The 27,812-nt window shown below is 35.0% G+C and overlaps 1 protein-coding gene and 1 long non-coding RNA gene across 5 annotated transcripts in view; one reads left to right on the top strand and one right to left on the bottom strand.

Moving 5' to 3' along the window:
- The window catches only part of CCSER1 (coiled-coil serine rich protein 1), a 1,319,150-nt gene that overhangs the window by 1,250,828 nt on the left and 40,510 nt on the right, over positions 1–27,812 (top strand). The window lies entirely within an intron of this gene.
- LOC309660845 lies at positions 10,502–27,796 on the bottom strand. The gene is made up of 3 exons (XR_014263673.1): positions 24,924–27,796; positions 12,841–24,886; positions 10,502–12,753 (listed from the first exon to the last, which is right to left on the bottom strand). It is a non-coding gene; the product is annotated as an uncharacterized lncRNA (long non-coding RNA).

The following is a 27,812-nucleotide window of genomic DNA, read 5'->3' on the forward strand; positions in this document are numbered from 1 at the left end:
GAAAACTCACTCATGGCTTGTTTGGATGTAAGAATTATATAAAGTGATTACAATGTTCTTTTCTCATGAATATGTCAAAACAGGAAACTCACAAGCATTTTAAGAGTGCCATTCCTGAATCTTATCACTAGCTTATGGTGAGTCTTCTTATAAATATTTTCAACATTTTTATAAGTAATATTCTCTATTCCTATTGCCTGTATATTAAATGGCAAGAAAATAAATAGTTTTTCTATGATATTTGGCCCAGAATTTTTGGAATGAGGTAGGGAGAAAAAAATTACACTCAGAAATTCCTTCTTGCCTCCACTGAGTTTGCCACAGAAGGTGTAGAGGGTGAAACACCAAGAATATTGTTCAAGGTTACATCAGAGCCCTTGAGTTCTGGGACAGTCTTCAGGAGCTCTCAGTTTCCCTACTTACAAGCCACTAGCTCCTTCTGTCAAATCACAACGTTTTAGTCTTTTATAGAGCAGCTGCCTGGATCAAACACTTTGTGCCTCTTCACTTAAAGTTATAAGACTGTCCAGCAGTGTTCTTACTAAAATGTGTTAGCAACATTGTATTTATTCATCTGTCTATCCATCTATCTATTTATTTTTTTATTGAAGTATAGTTGATTTACAATGTTGTGTTAGTTTCAGGTGTACAGCAAAGTGATTCAGTTATACATATACATATATATATATATATTATTTTTCAGATTCGTTTCCCTTGTAGGTTATTACAAAATATTGAGTATAGTTCCCTGTGCTATACAGTGGGCCCTTGTTGGTTATTTATTATACATACAGTGGTGTGTATATGTTAATCCCAAACTCCTAATTTATCTCTACCCACCTCCCCTTTGGTAACCATAAGTTTGTTTCCTATGTCTGGGGGTCTATTCTGTGTATGAGTTCATTTGTATCATTTTTTTTTTTTTAGGTTCCACATTTAAGCGATATTGTATGATATTTGTCTTTGGCTTACTTCACTTAGTATGATCATCTCTAGGTCCATCTATGTTGCTGCAAATGACATTATTGCATTCTTTTTTACGGCTGAGTAATATTGCATTGTGTGTGTGTGTGCGTGTGTGTGTGTATACACCACATCTTCTTTATCCATTCATCTGTCAATGGACATTTAAGTTGCTTCCAGGTCTTGGCTATTAAAAATAATGCTGCAAAGAACATTGGGGTGCATGTATCTTTTCAAATTAGAGTTTTCTCTGGGTATATGCCCAGGAGTGGGATTGCAGGATCATATAGTATCTCAATCTTTAGTTTTATAAGGAACCTCCATACTGCTTTCCATAGTGGCTGTATCAATTTACATTCCCACCAACTGTGCAAGAGGGTTCCATTTTCTCCACACCTTCTGCAGCATTTGTCGTTTGGAGATTTTCTAATGATGCCCATTCTAACTAGCGTGAGGTGATAACTCATTGTAGCTTTGATTTTCATTTCTCTAATAATTAACAATGTTGTGCATCTTTTCATGTGCCTTTGGCCATCTGTATGTCTTCTTTGCAGAAATGTCTATTTGGATCTTCTGCCCATTTCCATTTTTTGATTGGGTTCCTTGTTGTTGTTGTTGTTGTTGTGGGGTTTTTTTTGATGTTGAGCTGTATGAGCCATTTTTATATTTTGGAGATTAATCCCTTGTTGGACACATGGTCGCATCATTTGCAAATATTTTCTCCTGTTCTGCAGGTTGTCTTTTCATTTTGTTTATGGTTTCCCTTGGTGTGCAAAAGCTTTTAAGTTTAACTAGAACCCATTTGTTTATTTTTGTTTTTATTTCCATTACTCTAGGAGACAGATCCAAAAAGATACTGCTGCAATGTATGTCAAAGAGTGCTCTGCCTATGTTTTACTCCAGGAGTTTTATAGTATTTGGTCTTACATTTAGGTCTTTAATCCATTTGGAGTTTATTTTTGTAGATGGTGTTAGAGAATGTTCTATTTTCATTTTTGTACATGTAGCTGTCCAGTTTTCCCAGCACCACGTATTGAAGAGATTGTCTTTTCTCCATTGTATATTCTTGCCTCCTTTGTCGTAGATTAATTGACCATAGGTGTGTGGGTTTATTTCTGGGCTTTTATCCTATTCTGTTGATCTATAAATCTGCCTTTATGTCAGTACCATACTGTTTTGATTACTGTAGCTTTGTAGTATAGTCTGAAATCAGGGAACCTGATTCTTCCAGCTTTGTATTTCTTTCTCAGGATTGCTTTGGCTATTCAGAGTCTTTTGTGTTCCTATACAAATTTAAAAATTTTTTGTTCTAGTTCTGTGAAAAATGTCATTGGTAATTTGATAGGGATTGCATTGAATCTGTAGACTGCCTTGGGTAGTATATTCATTTTGACAATATTGATTCTTCAAATCCAAGAACACAGTGTATCTTTCCATCTGTTTGTGTCATCTTTGATTTCTTTCATTAGTATCTTGTAGTTTGTGGAGTACAGGTCTTTTGCCTCCTTAGGTAGGTTTATTCCCAGGTATTCTTTTTGATATGATAGTAAATGGGATTGTTTCCTTAATTTCTCTTTCTGATCTTTCATTGTTAGTTTATAGATATGCAACAGATTTCTGTTTATTAATTTTGTATCATGCAACTTTACCAAATTCATTCATGAGCTCTAATAGTTAGTTTTCTGGTAGCATCTTTAGGATTTTCAATGTATAGTATCATGTCATCTGCAAACAGTGACAGTTTTACTTCTTTTCCAATTTGGATTCCTTTTATTTCTTTTTCTTCTCTGATTGCTGTGGCTAGGACTTCCAAAACTATGTTGAGTAAAAGTGGCAAGAGTGGGCATCCTTTTCTTGTTCCCAGTCTTACAGAAAATGCTTTCAGCTTTTCACGGTTGAGTATGATGCTAGCTGTGAGTTTGTCATATATGGACTTTATTATGTTGAAGTAAATTCCCTCTATGCCCACTTTCTGGAGAGTGTTTGTTTAATCATAAATGGACGTTGAATTTTATCAAAAGCTTTTTCTGGATCTATTGCGATCATATGGTTTTTATTCTTCAGTTTGTTAATGTGGTGTAGCACACTGATTTGCAGATATTGAAAAATCATTGCATCCCTGGGATAAATCCCACTTGATCATGGTGTATGATCCTTTTATGTATTGTTGGATTTGGTTTGCTAGTATTTTGTTGAGGATTTTTGCATCTATGTTCATCAATGATATTGGCCTGTAATTTTCTTTTTTTGTGGTATCTTTGTCTGATTTTGGTATCAGGGTGATGGTGGCCTCATAGAATGAGTTTGGGAGTATTCCTTCCTCTGCAATTTTTTTGGAAATAGTTTCAGAAGGATAGGTGATATCTCGTCTCTAAATGTTTGATAGGATTCACCTGTGAAGCCATCTGGTCCTGGACTTTTGTTTATCGGGAATTTTTAAATCACAGATTCAATTTCAGTACTTATGATTGGTCTGTTCATATTTTTCTATTTCTTCCTGGTTCAGTCTTGGGATATTGTACCTTTCTAAGAAGTTGTCCACTTCATTGACATATAGTTGCTTGTAGTAGTCTTTTATGGTCCTTCATATTGCTGTGGTGTCAGTTGTAAATTCTCCTTTTTCAATTCTTATTTTATTGATTTGGGCCCTCTCCCTTTTTTTCGTGATGATTCTGGCTAAAGGTTTTATTAATTTTGTTTATCTTTTCAAAGAACCAACTTTTTGTGTCATTAATCTTTTCTATTTTTTTTGTTTTTAGTCTCTATTTCTGCGCTGATCTTTATGATATTTCTTTCCTTCTACTTACTTTGGGTTTTGTTTGTTCCTTTATCTCTAGTTGCTTTAGGTGTAAGGTTTGGTTGTTTTTTTGAGATTTTTTTCTTATTTCCTGTGGTAAGCTTGTATTGCTATAAACTTCCCTCTTAGGACTGCTTTTACTGCATCCCATAGGTTTTAGATCGTTTTGTTTTCTGTCTGTCTTTCCAGTCTTGTAGCACTGATGGAACTTGCACAGTTTAGCCAGCCAAGGGAGAATGAAGATTGTAGCTTCAGCTGATAGATACCATAGATCCTCCTCCTAGCTCAGAACAGACAAGCAAATGAAAAATGTCCAGCTCTTAGCTAACCCTTGGTGAGAAAAAGAGTTGATCCCTGCATCCAGCCTTCAGCCTCTGAGTGGCTGTCCAAAAAATTAGCAACTCACTAGTTTTGGAGCTCTGATGATTTGGGAACAGTCCAGTCCCATGAGGGGAAAGCACTTAGTCTGGTAGATGCCAAAGATCCTCCCTCCTGGATCAGCACTGAGTGATGAGACAAAAACCACAGCTTCCTGATTCTTCCTGTGGAAGGAAGGAATTGATAGAAGCCCCCAGAATCTTATGCAGGGCTGACTGGTAGAGATCTTCTCCTGTATGTGGCCTGCTTGTGAAGACTGGGAGACATGCCTGCCTTGTCTAATGCACAGACTTCAACAGAGAGAGTTAAGGAAAATAATCAGACAAAGATGTTCCAAACAAAGGAAATCAATAAATCTCCAGAAACTGACCCTGTTGAAATGGAGTTATTTTGAATTTTCTATCAGGTAAGTCACATAACTGTCAAAGATGTTCATCAAAGTTAGGAGACCAATGCAAGAACAAAATGATAATCTCAATAAAGTGAGAGACTACACAATTGGGAAAAGTCTCTTTGACAAATGGTGCTGGGAAAACTGGGTATCCACATGCAAAAGTATATAATTTGACCGTTATCTTACAACATACACAAAATCAATTCAGAATGCATTAGTGACTTAAATTTAAGACCTGAAACTGTGAAACTCCTGGAAAAAAACATAGGAGAAAAGCTTCATGATATTGATCATGAATGATCTTGGTTGTGACACCAAAAGCACAGGCCAAAAAACAAAAAAAAAACAAACGAGTATTGATAAATCAAACTGAAAAGCTTCTATAAAGAAAATAATCAACAGTGAAAAGAAAACCTATGATATGAGAGTAAATATTTGTAAAACTTATACATGATAAGAGGTTATATCTCCAAAATATAATAAATTTTACAACTCGGAAAAAAACTAATAACCGAATTTAAAAATGAACTAAAGACTTAAATAGACATTTCTCCAAAGAAGATTTATATGACCAATGGGTCTATGAAAACATGCTCACATTAATCATAAGAGAGATGTAAATTGAAACCACAGTGAGATACCACCTCACACCTGTTGGGCTAACTATTATCAGAAAAACAAAAGATAAGTGATGGTGGGAATGCAAATTGTTGCAGCAACTATGGAAAACAGTATGAGGTTCTTCAAAAAATTAAAAGTAGAACTACCAACCATATGATCCAACAATCCCATTTCTGTGTATTTGTCCAGAAGAATTGAAATCAGAGTCTTGAAGAGATAGTAGCACTCTGTGTTCGCTGCAGCACTATTCACTATTCACAGTAGCCAAGATGTGGAAACAACCTAAATGTCTATCAACAGATGAGTGGATAAGGAAAATGTAATATATATGTGCAATGAAATACTGTTCATCTTTTTATTATTTTTTTAACATCTTTATTGGAGTATAATTGCTTTACAATGGTGTGTTATTTTCTGCTTTATAACAAAGTGAAACAGTTAGTTATACATATACATATGTCCCCATATCTCTTCCCTCTTGCATCTCCCTCCCTCACACCCTCCCTATCCCACCCCTCTAGGTGGTCACAAAGCACCGAGCTGATCTCCCTGTGCTATGCAGCTGCTTCCCACTAGCTATCTATTTTACGTTTGGTAGTGTATATATGTCCATGCCACTCTCTCACTTTGTTCCAGCTTACCCTTCCCCCTCCCCGTATCCTCAAGTCCATTCTCTAGCAGGCCTGTGTCTTTATTCCCGTCTTGCCCCTAGGTTCTTCATGACCATTTTTTTTTAGATTCTATATATATGTGTTAGCATATGGTATTTATTTTTCTCTTTCTGACTTGCTTCACTCTGTATGACAGTCTCTAGGTCCATCCACCTCACTACAAATAACTCAATTTCGTGAAGGAAATCCTGCCATTCATTCATATGTGACAACATGAATGAACCTTGAAGACATTATGCTAAGTGAAATAAGCCTGCCACAGAAAGAAAAATACTGCATGATTCCACTTACGTGAGGTATCTAAAACAGTCAAATATTGTACATAGAAGCAAAGAGTTGAATAGTGGTTGACAGGGGCTAAGGAGAAGGGGAAATGTGGAGTTACTAATCAACAGGCATAAAGTTTCAGTTAAGAAATCATTCAAATAATCAGAAATTATCTTCTTTATCTTTAATGAGATAAATTTACCTCATCATGTGGCTATCAAATAGTTCTTTATTGGAGCAGAAGTGCCAGCTCCTCGTTTCTTTCTTTGCTTTTTGTATACAGTGATCGTGCAAGTAGACATGTGTTCAGTTAAGTATGTGTCATGTTATCTCCTATTAACTAAACTTACAGAATTTGTGCCCTTGTCAACCTTTCTGTGCCTCTGTTTGCTGGAGCCACTTAAAGCACATGGCATGATGGGTATTACCTAAAGAGATAAAGGGTTTGGGATGCCAATCTTAATTTCCTTCTTATAAAAATAATTTAAGATTCAAATATTGTCTTCCTTTCCCATACTAGTTCACCTTGAGCACCCTCCAGCATTCCCCAGAGAAACTTAAAGCCTGTGTAATTGGCTTCATATTGTTAGCTGTTGTCTATGTTCTTTTGGCTGTGGAGTGAAACAAGCTTTTGTAGTCTGCAAGGTTACACTCTCATGATGTAGGTAATAGTTTTCTCTCAGGAATAGTCCTAACAATTTTCTTAGCACTGGGCTTAATACTTGAGCTTACTAAAATGAATTTACTAATCCATCTGTTCCTTTTATTTGAATTCAGGGGACTAGATATTACAATTCTGGATTCCTTTTTATTTATGAATTTATATTTTCCAAAGAACATATGAAAATCAAATTCCAGTTATTGCCAAGGGAGATCCTAGTTGCTTTTGAAAATTTGGCAAATAAATTATTAAAATAATGGTGAGTCATACATGTTTTACCAATTCTAAAATCAATAATATTATCACATAATCAATCATTCTCATTCATGTTATTTTATGAACCATTATTATAGGAACAGCATCCTATACTTTTAATGCAACTTATAGATTTTTATAAATAGTATCATATTTTAACATTTTTGAGAGTTGTTATTGACCTAAATGGAAACGTCTCATTCTATCACTCTATGCTTTGGCCAGTGGGTATCATTAGCAAAAGTAAAGAAAGAAGGAAAGACTGAAAATGTAAAACACTAGAAGAAATATAACAAATCAAATTTTAACATTATTGCCCTCATCAGCAAAAGGTTTTACTGCCTGTAACAAATCAATTGATAGATGGATAGATGAATTGACAGAGGAATGAATAAATAAATAAATGTTCAAAATGCTAGATGCATATACTTTAGTCACTCAAATTAACAAAAAATGTTTCATTTTATAAAAAGTCCCATTTTTATCACTGGTACCAAAGCAAAATCAGCTATATAATTTAGAAGTTTAGTTGATTTTGCTCTCACATAATTTCTATTTCTTCCTCCGTTTACCTAATAAAACATTATTTAGTTCTTTGTATTTTATTTTTGGAAAAAGAAGTTAAACAGAAACATTTGAGCAGTATCACCAAATACAGACAATTTGTCTGTTGAAGCTTAATTATCTGGCATTGATATTGGGTTTAAAAGATAGCAGGTAGGGCTTCCCTGGTAATGCAGTGGTTAAGAATCCGCCTGCCAATGCAGGGGACACGGGTTCGATCCCTGGTCTAGGAAGATCCCACATGCCACGGAGCAACTAAGCCCGTGTGCCACAATTACTGAGCCTGCGCGTCTGGAGCCTGTGCTCCACAACAAGAGAGGCCGCGACAGTGAGAGGCCTGTGCACCGCAATGAAGAGTGGCCCCCGCCCTCCGCAACTGGAGAAAGCCCTCGCACAGAAATGAAGACCCAACACAACCAAAAATAAATAAATAATTAAAAAAAAAAAGATAGCAGGTAATTAATAATTAAATGTTGAATACATGGATTATTCCACTGATATAGAAATATACCTTAATATCACTGTTCTCTGAAAACAAAAAACTACTCCTAACTGAAAGAACATTTGTTCATTTATATCTGGATGGCTAAATCAAAACTTCATAAGCTCAAGGAGCAGTTCGTCTTTGTTCCTTGCTGTATGTTTAATGCCCAACACAGTGCCTGGCAAAGTGTGGCCACTGGTGTATATTTACTAAACGAACAAATGCTTAGGCTCCAAAAGTAACTGAAGTAAATTATTCAACTACTTACAATTAGAGTACTTTTTGCATGAACTGACCACATTTGTAAGCTACTCCAGTCAATTTTATTCGTTAATTCATTACGCTCAGGTTACTTCACATGACACCTATGGAGGCAGCAACATATGGACCATTAGAAATAAAGGAAAAGCATCATCAAAGCTATTCTACCCATTAGGTATTTCAGGCTTAATGCTAGTACTTATGAATTTTCAAGGGCCTATACAAATAGTTGATGTCTGAAAACTACTAATTTCAAATATGAAAACAAAACTACACACACACACACACACATATATAACTTACACTTAAATAAATGTATTTGGGGACCTCCAAAACTCTGAGTCATCTCTCTCCTGGCCTAATTAGTAATAGCTTACTAATTCTTTCTTCTCACTCTAACCTAGTAGATCTACCCTCTATACAGGAGCCAAAATCATTTTTTCAAAGTGTTGTGTCTTATCCCATCATTCTTCTGCTTCAGATTATCCTGTACTTTAATATAATTACAATGGAAGACAATCTTTATTGTGAGACTAAGTGATTACCCTTCTGAATACTTTTCTGACCTTGTTCTCTACAACATTCACCCACATCCTCCTCTGCTCACACACTGGTATTCACGTTTGGCTCTGAGGTCTTTAACATACTATTTGCTTTTACTGGGATTCTTTCTCCTTAGGTGATTATATGGCTGCCTCTACTCATAATTTAGGTTTCAAGTTAAAATTTACTTCCTTTGAGGGGATTTCTCTGACTACTCAACTAAATTAGCATTTGTCCCTTTATTTAGTCATTCAAAAGCTCCTTTTGTTTATTCATTTTCTTTATACCTTTAGCAATATAGGAATGGATTATTTATAGATTATTCTCTCTCCCCCCTACATAGAATGTAAGGTCCAGGAGGGGCAAAGTTTGGTCTGGTTCACAGTTGCTAAAATAATGCCTGAAATTTAATAGGAGCTCAATAAATATTTTTTGTCTAAAAAAATGAACATATAATAAATAGGTTTGAAACTCTGGCCACAGGATAAGAGTAATTATTTCTAATGTTTAAATATTTTTTGATTTCCCTATATCTGTATATATCCACTTGTAAAATACTCAAAAGGAGCATTCTGATGAACATATATTCCTTACAGAGAGTTCTTCCATGGGATGTAGCATGGATGTAATTTAACTATATATTTAGTAAAACTATTTGTAGGGCCACATTTATTTATATATGATTATATAGTTTTACATCTCATTTTATCTGACCTCATGAATGCAGTTTCCCTGTTTATTTAAGATTTGGCTAAAGTAGATCTCATGTATATAAGGGAACTGGTAATTTTAGTAAGGATTGTATTGTGCTAATGATGTTTGAAAACGTCTAGAAAATAGAGTTAATATTACTTAAACTGCATTTTATCTAAGTTGTTTTCTTCTCTCTGCCACTAAAGTTCAGAATCTTGGATTTAACTCTAAGATATTGAGAAGTTAACATACCATTATTTTCTGGAGACATTTTCTCTGAAGTATAGGGTCTTTCAAAATCGGGAATTCTTTTCCATCTTTAAAATAGGATTATTGTAATGCTGCCCTTAAAAATTCTTAAAGTAGAATTTAGGTGACATTTTTTCCCCTGTAGTCTGTATTAAGTATCATTGTTTTCAGAGTATTCTACTTCAAGCTGTTCTTTGTGCCCTATATAGCATAAGGGTTTATCTTCTTTCCACGCTCCATCTCTTGCAAAGAGAGCAGCTGTTGTCCTGTAAAAGATGCCAAATTTAAACTCTGAGCACCTGGTGGTAGGACAGCCCCTCCTGAAGGCCCTCATTTCCAGAAATCTGTGCCTAAACTGGGCAAGAAAAAGACCTAGTTAAGTTAAAGGTGCATGAGTCTTACATCAAATATATCCTACTTGGATAGGATATTAACTATTTGCCCAGAAGCACAAGTAAAGTATAGTAACTGGAACTCTCGTTCGTTAATTGTGCTGCCTTTCATATAAGTAGAGTCGTGCAGAAAGGTTTGACTTAGAGGTCTCAGATCAGTCCTGTCATGCTATGTGTGGAGGCAGAACATACACAACTCTGACGCCTTCATCTGCTTCGCTCCACTATACACAGAAATATACAGCTCCCTGCAGTTAAAAGCATTTACCTGTTAGTGTGTGTGTGTGTGTGTGTGTGTGTGTGTGTGTGTGTGTGTGTGTGTGTGTGTGTGTGTGTGTGTGTGTGTGTGTGTGGAGAGGGAGAGAGACAGAGAGTCATTGATGCAGGCAGGCGTTTCTTTTTCATTTGTGGAACTCTCTCTCTGCTATTCAGTTACATTTCAAGATTTCTTGATAATAGAAACAAGGTCACAGTTTCACCTATGTATAAAACTGATACAGGTAGTAAACAAGCATCCTGATAAGAGACACTGTTCTATGCACTTTACACAGGTCATCTAAGATCAATAACACTCTGAGAGATAAGGATTAGCCCTAATGAATAGGTAAGAATATAGAATCTTGGACACTTTAAATAACCTGTCCAAAGTTACGTAGCAAAAAAAGTACTCTACAGCCAAAATTTTAATTCAGGACTGCCTAATGCCAAGTGTATGCTGTTTCTACTATGCTAAATTGCCTATCAATACATGATAATGCATTTGACTTGAGCTAGTATATATAAATTACATAGTTTCTTATACCCTTGTAGGAGCCCCAGATCCATCAGTATTTCTCAGAATGACAGTTTCAATAAACCCTACAATCCTATTTAAAGTAATAAAGAATCATTTCAGTTTTTTGAATATGAGTCTGATTAATTACCCATATAGTATATATAATACATTATATGAAAGCACATTATACATTTACAAATAAAGTTGCCGTATTAACAGGTACACAATATATAAGAATGTAAAACCCTAAAAACTGTGTTGAGAGAAAAGTTTAGGACTTGACCCTTAAAGTAATATATAATTAAAATTCTGTATAATAAGGATTTTTCAGAAGAACACTATGAATTATGAAATGAACTAACAAGGAGTTTCACGATGGCTACAACGTTTAGTAACTATCTACACTGTGTTCATGAGCCTTTTAAAAAATCTTATAGATTTGAAAATGATGCTACCTTATGATGAAGTAAAAAGTGCTGATCTACATCATATTTTCAATTAAATAATATCTTTTATTGTGTAATATACATAGCTTAAGGATTGGAAATGTGCTGTGAGTTTAATCCAATCCACAAATCATTACTGTACTTCCAAAAGATTCTTTATATTCAAATACAGGACATGTTAAGTATTCTGCTAAGAAATGAATACTAAAGAGGAAGTAATTTTGCTTCCACATAAAGATTATTTCAAACTTATTTCCTGTTAACCATATGCCTACTTTAAAGAAAGAGGAACTGACAATTATATGACTGCCATTTACGCAAATATTGCAGTGCACGTGTTTTCAATTATACTTTGCAATGTAATCAGTTTATATGCTTTGTTCTTTATGTCCTTTATTTTCTCTTCAGCTGCTTTGCAGAAGTAGAAAACTGGAAACTACCCAATCTAAGAACATGGATCGAATATTATTTTATCATAAACTTACTCAGATTCCAAAGATGGTCTTAGTATGGCAAAGATATTTTACATAATTTCATTGAGATCATGAACTGATTAGTACTCAAGGAAAATGAAAGGGTTGAAGGATTACAGATATTTTCCTTCTCTTTGTACATGTAGTTAAAGAACAATTGCTGATTCTTCTATATGATGATGGCATAAGGTGAATGGGAAAATAAACAACAGAAATGATTCATTAAAGATATTATAATAACAGTTATGTTCTTGAAAATATTTCTCAGATAAAAAGTGAAATCTCTTGTTCCTGAAATCTACATCTCCCATGATCAAAAATTCACTTCAGCAAAAGCTGCATCTACATTAGCATTTCAATGGTAGCAAATTTTCATTGTACTATTCAAACCACTTTAATCTCCCTCTTTATTTCAGGAGGGGCAGCATCAAATTATATGGGGTTGACACTTTCTACAAAATTCATAGAGCTTAACAAAAATGTCAAGATAAAGTCAACCTAAACTCTTGTTCATTCCTGAAGAATAACCACATTGGTTAGAAACTTTAAATGGATCCTTATTACTCACTGACTAAAGCCCTTTTGAATATAGCATTCATGTCCTACTTTCCGATCTCATCCACAGCACTTCTTTACCACACCACTGTCTTTCCATTCAGTATACACTGCACATGTATGGATACCTGATGCTCCCCAAACAGGCCTTGCACTCCCTTGTTTTAGTACAAGTCATTGATGACAATGCTACTACTTCCCCATGGAAATCCTTATTCCACTCACCCAAACTTTAGCCACCACCAAGTCCTCATGTGATATCTTCCGTAACATTCTTCAGATCTCACTCCTTGAACCTGCTGAAAGCAATACTGCCCACCCTTCTATCTTCATGACATCTTTTATTATTATTATAGCTATTGTTTGTTAGTTTTCCTTATATTTTTGCACGTAATTACTTGCCTCATTTCTAAACTATGGGCTGCTTAAGGCAGGGACTTTACCTTAGTCATCTTTCTATACTTGCAACCCTTAGAATGTCTTAGAATATTTTAATTTCTTAAAAATTACTTAATTTACACTTTAGTTTTCCTCAAAAAGCTGAAGGTAGACTACCTTTGTTATTCTAAATAATTCCGCATCATAAAGGGAGTAAAACATTGCCTTTTGGATAAGTGCAACTGGGACCTCTATGGTCAAAACAGTTAAAGTAACCATAGTGCTTGCCAATTGGAGGGATATGAATAAAGACCTGCACCATTAACTTCATTCTTAGTGTATTTGGCCAGGTTCAGTGGACAAAAATCGTCACCTTATATTTTGACAATTCTTTTCACATTCAAACTTTTTAAAAGATAACTTTGTTATCAGAATGCCTAGGGACAGATAAATTTCCTACATCATAGTAAATTTTTATATCTATATACAGTTGGCCATTGAACAATCTGGGGGTTAGGGGCACCAAACCATGCACTGTCAAAAATCCTCATAAAATTTTTGATTCCCCCAAACTACTAACAGCCTATTGTTTACCAGAAACCTCGCCAATAACATAGTCAATATACATATATTTTGTATATTATGTGTATAATATTACTGTATTCTTACAGTAAAGAAAGCTAGAGAAAAAAATATTAAGGAAATCATAAGGAAGAGAAAATACACTTACAGTACTGTATTTATTGATACCATAAGTTTACATTATATCTTTACAAGATGAATTGTCTGCTACTATTTACATCAATATTTTCTTATATGATACAAAACACTGTGTAGATGTTATAAGTATTACTAACACCGGACATCAAAAGTGAAAAGATGATATGAAAAAGAAATTCGTATTTATTTACAGGTATAATGATTCATGCATTGTTATTAAAGCAGCAACAATATGATTGCTTTATGGTAGCCTAGCGTAATTGATATGATTGCTTCGTGGTAGCCTAGCCTACACATTAATGAATGAAATTTTGTAAAAATTTTATGGCATACAGTATTACAATCATATTCATAATACAGTATTGGAAACATTGTTACATAGAAAAAAAACCTCTTACTATAAAGATAGACTGGATAAGCACATTTTACAAATATGAGAGAGAAGCATACTGTATGGTAATAATTCTTAGAAAGCGAAGTCATAAAACAGAAAACTAACAGGTTATTAATTTCACACTAAATATCACTTATGCCTATGTAAGGATAGACTAATACCTATATATATTTTATGCATTCATGACATAGCTTTTTCTTAAATATATTCCTAGGTTATGTGGTTTATCTGCAAGTTTTTTCAAATTGTCTAAATCGTGAAATAGTTCCAATGTTTTTATTGAAAAAAATCTGTATATAAGTGGACCTGTGTGGTTCAAACCCGTGTTGTTCAAGGGTCAATTGTAATCCCTTCACCATAATATTCCTGGCATAGTGCACTAACATATTTCATTCGTTACATGTTGACAAAGTATCTACTCTGTATCAGCCATGTGCTAGGCAGTGAGAAGATAACTGCACGATAATAAACATAACTACTTTTCTCTTGGTTTCTATGATATGGTTGGATATAAAGAATAGGCAGAAAATTGCAACATAGTGAGATGGCTATTATGTTTATTTATTGGCTGCCATCAGAGCCCTTGGACAGGCATGTAACTCTGGGGTTAGGGAAGGTTTCTTGGAAGAACTGACATTTATCCTCTAACTTGAAGGGTAAGTAGAATTAGCCAAGTGAGGAGGGACTAAAGAAAGTCTCTAGCAGAGGAAACAGAGATGAGAGAATATGCTGTGGCCTAGGAAATAAAAGATCTCAGCATGACTGGAATTTAGAATACAAAAATACTAGAAATGACAAAGGAGGCAAGAAAGGTATTGAAGGGCATTAAAATGATTTAGGAAGTTTGAACTTTAATCTGAGATCAATGGGAGACACTGGAGCTTCCAAGGGAATGGTATGATTAAAATTATTTTCCAAAAATCACTTAGGCTGCATTGTGGATAATGGAGTAGATCAAGGTAGGCAAGAACAAGGCAGAAGGAACAGGTAGTCTCCATTTGTAGTTGTCAGTGATCATGGTCTGAGTAGTGGAAGAGGCCAAAGAGATGGAAAGTGTTAAGAATGATTATATAATTGAATATATGTGTTGGCTAAGGAATGAGAAGTCAATGAGGACTCTCAGTAGTGTGATGTTTGCAGCTGAGAAGATGATTTTTGCCATACGGTTGATAAAGTCAGAAATGCTGGAGCAGGACAATGACTTTCTGTTCCTGAGTAATCACAGCTAAGCATCCCTATCTCAGAGCCACGATTTCTAGATCGATGTAGACCCATACGCTGAGGGTGAGAAAGAAATTGAATGAGGGTGTACATTATCAACACTGCAATAGGTAACTGTTTCACCTAAATTCATAGTAGCAGAGAAAGTTACGCAAAATTAAAAGGCAGAGAAACTACTCTCACTTGAAGGAGCAAGAGAAAACACCTGAAAAAAAAAAAAAATAGATAATGAAACAGAAATAAATAATTTACCAGATATAGAATTCAATGCAGTGGTAATTAAAATGTTAACTACATTAGGGAAAAGAATTGATGTAAAGAATGAGCACTTCAACAAGGAGCTAGAAAATATAAAGACCCAATCAGAAATGAAGACTTCAGTGGTTGAAATAAAAAACACACTAGAAGTAATGAATAGCAGACTAAATGATACAGAAGAATGCATAAGTGATCCAGAAGGTAGAATAATGGAAATCATCTATTCAGAACAGCAGAAAGAAAAATTAATTTTAAGAAATTAAAGCAATTTCAGAGATCTCTGGAATAACGTTAAGCATACCAACATCGCATTTTAGGAGTCCAAGAAGGAGAAGAGAGAAAGAAGGGGATTGAAAATTTATTTGAGGAAATTATGCTGAAAACTTCCCAAACCTGAAGAAAGAAACAGATATCCAGGTACAGGAAGCACAAAGGATCCCAAAAAAGATGTACCCATATAAACCCACACCAAGACATATCATAATTAAAATGGCAAAAGTGAAAGATAAAGAGAATTTTAAAGGCAGCAAGAGAAAAACAATGAGTCTTAATATGAGGGAATCCCCGTAAGGCTATAAGCTGATTTCTTTGCAGAAATTTTGCAGGCCATAGGAGTGCCATGATATATTCAAAGTCCTGAAAGGGAAACCCTTGCAACCTAGGATACTCTACCCAGCAAGATTATCACTTAGAATTGAAGGGGTGATAAAGAATTTCTCAGACAAGCAAAAACTGAAAGAGTTCATCAATACTAAACCTACCGTAAAATAAATGTTAAAGGTTAAAGTGTCTTCTCTAGATGAAAAGAAGTAAGAATCTATAGGAAAGGGAAAATCCCACTAGGAAAGGCAAATATCTAGTAAGGACTGAGGATTAACCATTTAAATAAGCCAGTATGAAGATCAAAAGACAAAAAATTATAAAAGCAAATATAACAATAAACAGTGAACGGATAAATATGAAGCTGTAAAATATGACATCAAAAACACAAAATTTGGGAGAAGAGAGTAAAAAGTGTAGATCTTTTAGAATGTATTTGAACTTAAATGACTACCACTTTAAAACAAGTAGATATAGTTAAAGGTCAACATATATGAACCCCCTGGTAAGAAGTCATAATTTTTCTATTTTGATTGGAACTTTTCAGATAACTTTACTGGATAGCTTCTTTAAGACACTTTCAGAGACTTGGAAAAGCATGTTTAAGTGACCCATAAAAATCTGATATTTACCGCAGGTCTTCACTTTTTTTAATGTGACTACATACCAAGAATACCTGTTGTATTTTTAGGTGTATGAGTTAGCTCTAGGTTCAGTCGGCTCATGGGTGTCTCCCTGACGAGGCTGTAGTTACTGTGTCTATGCTAAGCTGCTAGTTAGAGTTTGGGGGCCACAGGAAGAAATATTTGGTAATTGAAAATACCCAGAGGATGAATGAGAGGGAAGACCATTGTTTCCAGAGATACTAGGAAAACTGCCAGGAAGACTAAGTCACACGAAAGTTACTTTTCAAAGAGGTCTTCTTGTGGATTCCATAACTTTTCCAACAAGGCAGAGAAAAAAATGCCTCAGAAGTCACAATTTATTCTAGCATATTATATTTTATCATCAGGAGGAATAAAATTAACTCCAATGAATAGTATTAGAACAATGAAATTATGAAATTGAATTAAACATCAAGAAATACTATATCTAGCCTGTTTCAGGACCTTCTAAGGGTCCTGCTGAATACATCGTCAATTTAGTCTGATCTAACATGTCTTTAAGCAACACTTGAGAATATCTGAATATTACATTTTATTCAAAATGCTGAATTGAACCAGCAGATTCTCCTGCCTTTTACTTTAGGAATATATTGCTCTCAATCACTGTGCCATAAAAATAAAACTTTGAATGAGTTAGGCAATAATTAGTGTTTTGTTTCTTATCATGTGAATGCATTTCTTTTGGTAAACACATTTGCTTGTCTAAGGCAAAATTATATGTTAGAAACTGTGGATGGTTCTTCTGATAAAAACTCTTGGACATTCAGCATTAATGTTTAAAATGCAAGTTGGACAGGTGTGATAGTAGCCCCCTTTAAAAGACTGGGCTTCCTCAACTATGATGTAAATCTTTCTAATGCAGCATCCACCTGGGCTGCTTTGCCTGTGACCCACTGGGAGACTTGGGAGCACGGGGAGTTGATGTGCACATAAAGCTTATTCTGCCTGCTATGCCAAGGCATAAAGTCCCTGGGTCTTGACCCTGGGTTCAAATGTCTTCTGACAACATCCATGAGACTACGGTGGGCCAACTTGTCATTTTGTAAGCAGAGCGAAGTCTCCAGCCCTTCACAGTTCTTGACATGTATTGTTATTTTCAGTAGGACTTTTGAAAAAAATTCCAAAATTATTTTATTAAGTGTAATAAATACTCAGAAAATATTTACATAGTAAAGTATCAACTTGCTGGAAACTGTGTTAAAAATGCAGAATCTAGGTCCCAATACAGCAGGCTTAATGCTTCAAATTTTCTGAAGGTAAAAGTGTATCATTTTTAATTTGCCTCCTAGGTGATTCTTTGACCACACTGAAGTTTTGAAAACCACTGATATCAGGAATTAGACAGCTAGACTGCTTCTTAGGTTGTCATATAAACTAACTCTTTAAAATCAGTCAACTGAGTCATTATATAGCTTTAGTTTTATGAGAAACACTGTATCCTGATGGTTAAATGTGATTAAAATGTTCTGGAATATTATTTCCCACAATCACGGGGAATATTTTTTATTCATATTCTCTACAGAATGTCTTCGCCCCACCCCAGTGTTAACAAAATTGATTATTCTGCAGTTGGCAGTAATTATGTAGGTTAACAGATACCTAAAGATAAGATGAAGATAAGTATGTCTATTTTGTTACGTGTTTGATATGCTAATGAATTATATATACAGAAATACTCATTGGTGGTGACAGTGTATATGTATATGTGTGTATCTATCTGTCCATTCATCTATATATGTATCTATATGATTTGAATAATATATATTAGACAAATCATTAAGTGCTTCATGGTTAAAAACTGAGTCATAAAGATATGTCTAAAATGTTTCCTGTAACCTGCTTACCCACCTTAATACACACTTTCTTCATTGCATCATCCTTTTCTTTCCCAATCTTTTCTTCTGAGAGTATAGAGGATTTATAGCTGTCTACTACTGGTTTGGAATACATATTTTAAAAAAGTATCATCCTCTCCCTTGGATAACTCATGATATAAAAGAGTAACTATAGGGTGAAAACATAAGCAACAAGCAAAATTTAACTGCAACATTATGAATAAATGTTAACTGGAAAAAGAGAACATATTTCCACAGAAAAGGATTTCTCAAAGAATGTGTTAGAATAGACTAGGTGGCTTCTGGAAAGAAGGGATTAGTAAACCATGCTGCACAACAAGGCTAGTAAATGCATCAAAAGAAGTGAGATACTTTCTGTTACCTAAACCCTAAATTGTCCTACTAAATGGTAGAACAACTGAAATACCTTTTCTTCAGTGGCTAATACCGCAAATACAGAAGATGAAGGAACATAGCATGCACTGTAGGCTTAACTAGGGCAAGTGGTTTCATGGTCATGACAAACTGAATTTCAAAAGCCGTTTTTACTTTTCCTTTGTAAGTTACAACACAATATAACTTGAATTTTAACCCACAATAAATGCCAAGAAAGAAATCAAATTTCTTAAATTTTTTTCACATTAATAGAGAAATGGCACTTTACCCTAGCTTCAAAGTAGTGTGAGTTCTAGCTTCATATCGACACAGTGATGAGGGATAGAAGTAAAAACTTTGACCAAATTTTCCAGATATATTTACACATTGGAAATAATGGGAAATGCTTCTTATTGCAAGAAGACCATTATCAGCTTGAGGATAGCAGTGATTTACTACCAGTTGCAGAGCAAGGTGAAGAAAAATCCAATGATTTCCTTTATAATGCTGCATATTTAATCTTTTATATTTTGACATAGTTATACATTATTCGTGATAGGATTTAACGTATGTATGAAAATTTCATTGTGATGAAATACTAAATATCTTACTTGTGTTGTAGACATCATGTTCCTATTTACTATGCTGACATTCTTATATACAGTAACCATCACCCTAATATTTTGATGTGCCAAACATTGTGCTAAGCACATGACATGTAAGTTATCTCATTTGACTCTTTAATCTTCTCTAAGAGTAAGATGCTTTGTTATACCTCTTTATATTTGTGGAGATGGCCCTAAGGAAAGCCTGATGTTTGAGTGTGATGAGAGATGTTGTGGCTGGAAAAATGGAAAGACGTGTAGTTCAAATAGTCTTAGTTAAAAACCCAGGAAGATTCTCAAGTATCTTGCATCAATTATTTGTTCTTGGTGAATAGACAGGTACAGAGCCTGAATCCTCAAAATGGTGAAGGGACTATATGAAAATTCATGTGAGAACGATAAAGCCAAGATTTTAGGACCTCATTCATGGGCCTTGGGGACTGGGAAGTCTGCACCTCAGGTAGGCTGTTTTGTTATTTCTCACTTTGAACAGTTGTCTCACTGACAATTGAGTTTCACATCCTTGTCATTACAGATGCTTTTTTTCTATTTGTTCATGTCTTTTATCAATCACGTCATCATCCTTTTATGACAACCATACATCCTCATTTAATAGACGAGGAAAACAAAGCTCAGTGATGGTAAAGAATTTGCCAATTTATACAGCCTTTAAGTGACTAAGATAGGATATTATCTAAGCACATGTCAGAGCACAGATTCTTAACTAGTATGCTTTACTACCTAAAATCACTTGTTAGTCAAAGGAAAATTTTCCACAGATAAGGGCTTCACCAACAGACCCCCTGGACAATTTGTGTGAAAGCTAATCGAGAGTTGCTACTTAAACGCATGCAGCCACATAATTATATTGAGGTTAATTAATATTAATAAGTAGGGAACAGAGGGAAACGGCATGTCACGTCTTTCTAATTTGTTCCTTTTCAATCTGTTTCATCTCTGGTGGTGGTAGATAAGCAAGCACCAGTCACTGGCTCTTTCTCATGGCAGCGTTTGACTTTATGTGCACTCTTTCCTTGCTCTGTGTCTTTGGTGTAGCATATTTTGCCAGAAGGGCAGCATTAGTTCATCAGTAGGAGCAGATTCAGGTTGTTAGAAAAAAAATTGTAGCGATGCTTCAGGTGCAGCCCGAAATCAATAAGCAAGAGTGCTTCCTAACAGAATGAAATAAAGAGCAATTACTTACTGCAGCTAAATGACTTCCTGTGTTGGATCATTGTCTATGCTGGAGGCTGATAGGCACCAAACTGAGGGGCTGTGAGATAAGCAGTTGACATGGTTACAAATGAGTATACCAAAGAGATGATTGAACCTCAATTGGTAAATTAGATCTATGGTTGTATCAACTGTCAGAGTCAGGAAAATGTTTCACTCTTGAGTTCTTGAGTAAATTCAGGGAAATATTGGAGGGAATTACCATTTTAATCTGTGGCAAGCTTTCTCAACCTTGACACTATTGACATTTTGGACTAGATAATTCTTTGTTATTTCTTTGTTAATTCTCCCTATACACGAATACTGCCCTCCATCCTGAACATAACATATGAACCCTGAGAGGAGAAATTGTCCCAGTTGAGAAATACTGACTTATCGAATCATTTTTTTTTTTTTTTACCTAACTCATAACATGTTCCTACATCATTTTTCTCCTGATATGATTCTCAGATAGATAGAAATAAAAGTTCTCTGTGCATGCACCTGAAGGAGTACCGTAAGTCTTACCATGAATAGCATCTAATTTGGGAGTAAGACTCAAAATACTTAGGATTCCCCTCTACTTTGTTGTCTTTTGAGCAGATTTGTTGTTTTTAGTATTACATGGTAGTAAACAGTGGTCTTGTTCTTTATAGAAAATGTTGGTACATGTAGACAAGAATATGTTTGTACAGGAACCACTCTCTATAAGGGAAAGGGAAAAGATCACTATGTCTCTGGTCTACCATTCTGGGCATTCAAATCTTGACTGAGTTGTTAGTTGAGATTCTGCGTGTCCAAGCCTTTATATGGACAATTCCTGAAGAGGTTCTCTTGTAAATGCAGGATTTATATACAACTTTTTTTTTTTTTTTTGCCTGATTGAAATCACACTTGAAGTAGTCTTCTATAGCTATATATCTGTCACTCTAGCTACCTGTATTTGGAATTTAAAACTGCACTAATTTGTATGATATAAAACTCAAGGAGATGTGTTTTCTAATTGACATGTAGCATGTAGTTTGATTATGGTAACACTTTATAAACAATGCTACTTCTTTGAATTAGGAGTCAGAGATTTAACTATAATAGCTAGGGGTCATTACATATATAAAAACTTGATGGTGTTATTTACCTTAGGGACACATTTTACTCAAAGTATGCTATAAAGATTACTTGTCTTAGGATCATATGAAATGCAAATGAATGTTATAATTCAAAAATTCCGAGCCAACCCCAGAACTGCTGCATCAGAACTACTGCATCTATGGTGCGTGCATACCAGAAGTAATTTTAGCTGATAGTAAGGTAATTTTTATACACAACAGAATCTGAGAATGAATGCCTTAATGCTTCATAAAGACAGCAGAGGAATGCTCGAGAATGACTAGTTCCATACCACATGTCATAACTTAAGCCTAAACTATATACAGAAGCCATGACTAATGTATAGTTGGAATCTCTAATAAATTTCTAATTTTATTGAGGAATTTATAAATATTTAGAGACAATTATGGCTAAGAGAATAAACTTTTATACTAGGACTTCTTTTCTTTTTGCATTATTTGAGTTTTGCAGATCTTTTTTGTTAATGTGCTCCACCCTTTGGTTACCCCATGTCTGATCTTATATCCTGCTCTTTTTATCCTTATCCCACATTTTAAGATCATAAATATATTTAAAGTGCCTATTTTATATAACAACTTTAAATCAATTTTAATACAGAATAGTCTTTGTTTCCTTCTAATTCACTGTGCAAAAAATTCTTGGTCCTAATTATGTATTAGCTAGAAATGGTTTCAATTCCTTTGAATGGCACTGTTTCTATTATGTGAACCGCTCTTGTCCAGATTTTATAAGCTTTATTTACTTTCTTGGGTTTTTTTGGCACCAATTATATCTGAGCTGCCTCCCTGGAAGGGGTGTTTCCTGCCACTTATGGGTAGATAGTTCAACTTACACATGTGATTGTAGTTAAAACCAGGTATACCATTGAGCTAAAATACAGATGCCATGGAAAATACCTCTAAACATTTCTTTGTTGGCAGTAATTCCTTGGATAGGATAAGCAGAATTTACTGTTTAATATCACATCATATCTATAGCATATTCTGTAGTATATTTTCTGGGCTACAGTTATTTGGGACATCTGTCAGTCTACTTTGTATGAGGACACAAAGAGGTTTTGCATAGAGTCCTTTGGCTTTTGAAAAGAAAATAGGAATGATTCATTCTTAAGTACCTTGTTGAAATATAGAGGTTTTTGTCAGGAAAGATAAAATTATTTACAAAATGAGAAGGATCAACCAATGGTAGTTGTTTGTCTGGTTTCTCTGCTAGACCATTAGATCCTTGAGGGCATGGTTCATGTGATACTCGTTTTTGTGTTCCCTGTACTGCATTCAGGGCCATATGCATGGAAATTCCTCAACAAATATTATTTGAATGATTTAGTTAGTAAACATAAGGCCTTAAAAAAGAAATATAGAGGTTTGAATATTTCACAATTTCTTGACTTCCTCTGGGTTACACTAAGCAATACAAAAATTATGCATGGTTTTATACAAGAACTATATATAATTTAAAAAATTATGATTATAATTAATAGACCATAGTTATCTCTCGTGAGACAGATTGAAGAGATGCAAAAGGAGTGCTACAACTTTGTGCAAATCATCAGCTCTCAGGTATGATCTTGCAAAGGTCATGGCCTGGGCCAGATGAGGCGAGCACTAAGGAGGAATCTACATTAGGTTGTTTTGAAACATTCTGGATACTGGAATCCTGGATAATTTTGTTTCTTTACTTATGCAATGTTCACAGCATGCTTTGTTAGCAATGTCACATTCTTTAAAAATTGTCTCAGCTATTGTATAGTAAGATAAAATCACTACAAAACATAGGTACTGGGAAAACTGATGACCTCTTTATCCATTCTTCATTCAACAAATACACATTCAACCAATACATACTAAATGCCAAAATCCGAGTTTCCATGATTCCCTTTCACCTATGGAGTTCCAGTTAAGGGGCTGGAGACACAATCCTCTACTACTCATCTCCATGCCTGGTCAGTTAATTCAGAGAAAAAATACATTTCAAGAGGAAAAATGCAAGGCTCTTTGGATTCTAGATGTATTAGAAATGTCTATGAAGAGGGATGATATCTCAGACCCACTTAGATGGGTACAGGGAAATCACCCTCACTAAGGTAAGATAAATATGTTTTGGAGTTCATTTCATATTGACAGGGCCCTGAGCAACATGATCCAGTCAGAAATACACTAATGTTGTGCATTACATAACTTTTCTGTCAATAAACTTTCCCAGAAAAAAATATTCTATGGAAAATTGTAGACACAATATTTACTACAAAATATTTCATCATTTGTTCATATTATTGATGAGAAGCAGTACAAGTTATGTTTTTACATAAATTCTGCAAATAAACTATTACCTGAAATATGTAGGTTATAAATTCAACATGTATAACTATTTCTTACCATGTAATTGAAATTTATTTGATGTCATATATTTGATGCCCAGGTTTTATCATATTTTAATTAATTTTGTGTATAAATAACAATGAAATAAGTTACAAGTCTTCTTAAAGGTTTTGCAATTTTTTTCAGAGCTTGAAAATTTTTTATTCTTGCCTATTATGTGAGGCATTTTAATTTTGGATAATGTGTAACTTTAACTTTAAATATAACCACTGTTGGTGACACATGCCTCCTTTGATCCCTAACAAGTATAGGCATTTTGGGTTGCCTTATCTGAGACACTTTCATCTTGGACTGATAAATTTTTATCCAATTAACCTTCCTAAAACACTTTGTCATGTCATTTACTTTTTCACAAACTTTCAATAGATCTTCATTTGATTTAAAATTCTGAACTCCTTAAATTAGCAGGCAAACCCAGACAACTTACTTACATGTGTAATATTTTCATTCCATCTCTTTGTGAACATACTGCTCCCTCTTAGCAAGAAAACATAATACCAAATAGGCCTTGTAAATATGTACCTCCTCCTTATTCATCATGCCAGGGATGCCTTCCTGCCTTTGCAGTAATTCAAATTATATTCATTCTGGAGAATTTAGTTGAGAACATATCTCCAAGTTTGATCTTTTTTCTCTTTTCCCCATTTCCCTCAATCCCTTTCTTTTTCCACCTATCTATCTATCTTCAATAGGTTTATTGCTTATCAAACACTAAACAAAAATGTTTATCAAACACTAATTTTATATCAGGGACTAGACTAGGTGCTGGGAAAACAGCTGTGAAGAATATGAGCAGTTCTTGCTTCCACAAAACTTACAGTCTAAATGGGTGACAGGCATTAAACAAATGTACAATATATGTGTGTATACATACATTAGGACAACTGCTATAAAGAAATATTATAAAAGCAACAAAAAACATACAAGGGAATCCCCATATGGTTAGCAGCTGATTTTTCAGCAGAAACTCTGCAGACCATAAGGGAGTGGCATGGTATTTTAAAGTGATAAAAGGGAAAAACCTACAACCAAGAATACTCTACTCAGCAAGGCTCTTGTTCAGATTTGACAGAGAAATCAAAAGCTTTACAGACAAGCAAAAACTAAGAGAATTCAACACCACCAAACCATCTTTACAACAAATGCTTAAGGAACTTCTCTAAGTGGAAAAGGAAAGGCCACAATAGGAACAAGAAAACTATGACTGGGAAAGCTCGCTGGTAAAGGCAAACAAACATACAGTATAGGTAGGAAATCATCCAGACACAAATATATCAAAACCATCAATCATGAGAAGAGGAGAGTACAAATGCAGGATATTGGGAATGCATTTGAAATTAAGAGACCAGCAACTTAAAACAATCTTGTATATATATCGACTGCTATATCAAAACCTGATGGTAATCGCAAACCAAAAATCTACAATAGATACACACACAATAAAGAAAAAGAAATCCAGACACAACACTGAATATAGTTATCAACTCACAAGAGAAGAGAACAAAAGAGGAAGGGAAGAAAAAAACCTACAAAAGCAAATCCAAAACAATTAACAAAATGGCAATAAGAACATACATAATGATAATTATCTTAAATGTAAACAGATTAAATGCTCCAACCAAAAGATATAGACTGGCTGAATGGATATAAAAACAAGACCTGTATATATGCTGTCTACAAGAGATGCACTTAATATCTAGGGACACATACAAACTGAAAGTGAGGGGATGGAAAAATATATTCCATGCAAATGGAAATCAAAAGAAAGCTGAAGTAGCAGTACTCTTATCAGACAAAATAGACTTTAAAATAAAGACTGTTCCAAGAGACAAAGAAGGACATTACATAATGTTCAAGGAATAAATCCAAGAAGAAGATATAACAGTTGTGAATATATATATGCACCCAACATAGGAGTACATCAATATATAAGGCAAAGCTAACAGCCATAAAAGGAGAAACTGACAGTAACACAATAATACTGGGGAACTTTAACACCCTGTTTACATCAATGGACAGATAATCCAGACAGAAAATCAATAAAACAAAGGCCTTAAATGACACATTAGACCAGGTAGACTTAATATTTATAGAGCAACCCATCCAAAAGCAGCAGAATACACATTCTTCTCAAGTGCATATGTAACACTCTCCAGGATAGATTACATGCTGGGCCACAAAGCAAGCCTTAGTAAATTTAAGAAAACTGAAATCATATCAAGCATCTTTTCTGACCACAATGCTGTGAGATTAGATATCAACTATAAGACAAAAAATGTAAAAATCGCAAACATGTGGAGGCTAAACAATATGTTACTAAACAACCAATGGACCACTGAAGAAATCAAAGAGGAAATAAAAAAATACCTAGAGACAAATGACAATGAAAACAAGACAATCCAAAACCCATGGGACACAGCAAAAGGAGTTCTAAGAGGGAAGTTTACAGCAATACGATCTTACCTCAAGAAACAAGAAAAATCTCAAATAAACAACCTAACTGTACACCTAAAGCAACTAGAGAAAGAAGAGCAGACAAAACCCAAAGTTAGTAGAAGGAAAGAAATCATAAAGATCAGAACAGAAATAAATGAAATAAATACAAAGAAAACAATAGAAAAGATCAATGAAACTAAAAGTTGGTCCTTTGAAAAGATAAAATTGATAAATCTTAATCAAGACTCATCAAGAAAAAAAGGGAGAGGGCTCAAATCAATAAAATTAGAAATGAAAAAGAAGTTACAATGGATACCACAGAAATAGAAAGGATCATAAGAGACTATTACAAGCAACTATATGCCAATAAAATGGACAACCTAGAAGAAATGGACAAATTATTAGAAAGGTACAATCTTCCAAGACTGAACCAGAAAGAAATAGAAAATATAAACAGACCAATTACAAGTACTGAAATTGAAACTGTGATTAAAAAACTCCCAACAAACAAAAGTCCAGGACCAAACTTTCTAAGATGGCAGAGGAGTAGGAGGACGTGGAGGTCATCCCTCCCCGCAGATACATCAAGAATACATCTACAAATGGAACAGTTCTCACAGAGCACCTGCTGAAGACTAGCAAAGGACCTCAGACACCTAAAATGACAAGAAAGATCCCCATGTAACCGGGTAGGATGAAAGAAAGAAGACGGGAGAAAGAAGAGGAGAAGAAGCAGGACAGGACCTGCACCCCTAGCAGGGAGCTGAAGGTGAGGAGAGGTTCCCGCATCTAGAGAAGCCCCCTCACCAGTGAGGAGATCAGCTAGGACAGAAGGGGAGCCTTGGGGACTCAGAGGAGAGCCCAGCAACTGGTCTGTGGTAGGCGGGACAGAGTGAGACCTACACAGATTTTCCATGCCACAGCCCTGTGTACCCCAGCCTGAGACGGGTGTCTGCCAGCGCTGATGGGGGCTGAGTGCTGGAACGTGGGGTTTGGAGAGCAGACTCGGAGAGACTACTGCTGTTGGCTGTGAGGAGATAGCCTGAGGGGTGGGAGTGAGGAGCTCTGCAACCGGGAATGCTCATGGAGGAAGCCTGGACCGCCACAGAAGTGAAGCGCCATTGTTAAGTGACACACAAAGGGCAGGACCGCCAATGCAACCTCT

The sequence above is a fragment of the Balaenoptera physalus genome (genome assembly GCF_965194825.1).
Source record: "Balaenoptera physalus genome assembly, chromosome: 5".
In the NCBI taxonomy this organism is placed as follows: domain Eukaryota; kingdom Metazoa; phylum Chordata; class Mammalia; order Artiodactyla; family Balaenopteridae; genus Balaenoptera; species Balaenoptera physalus.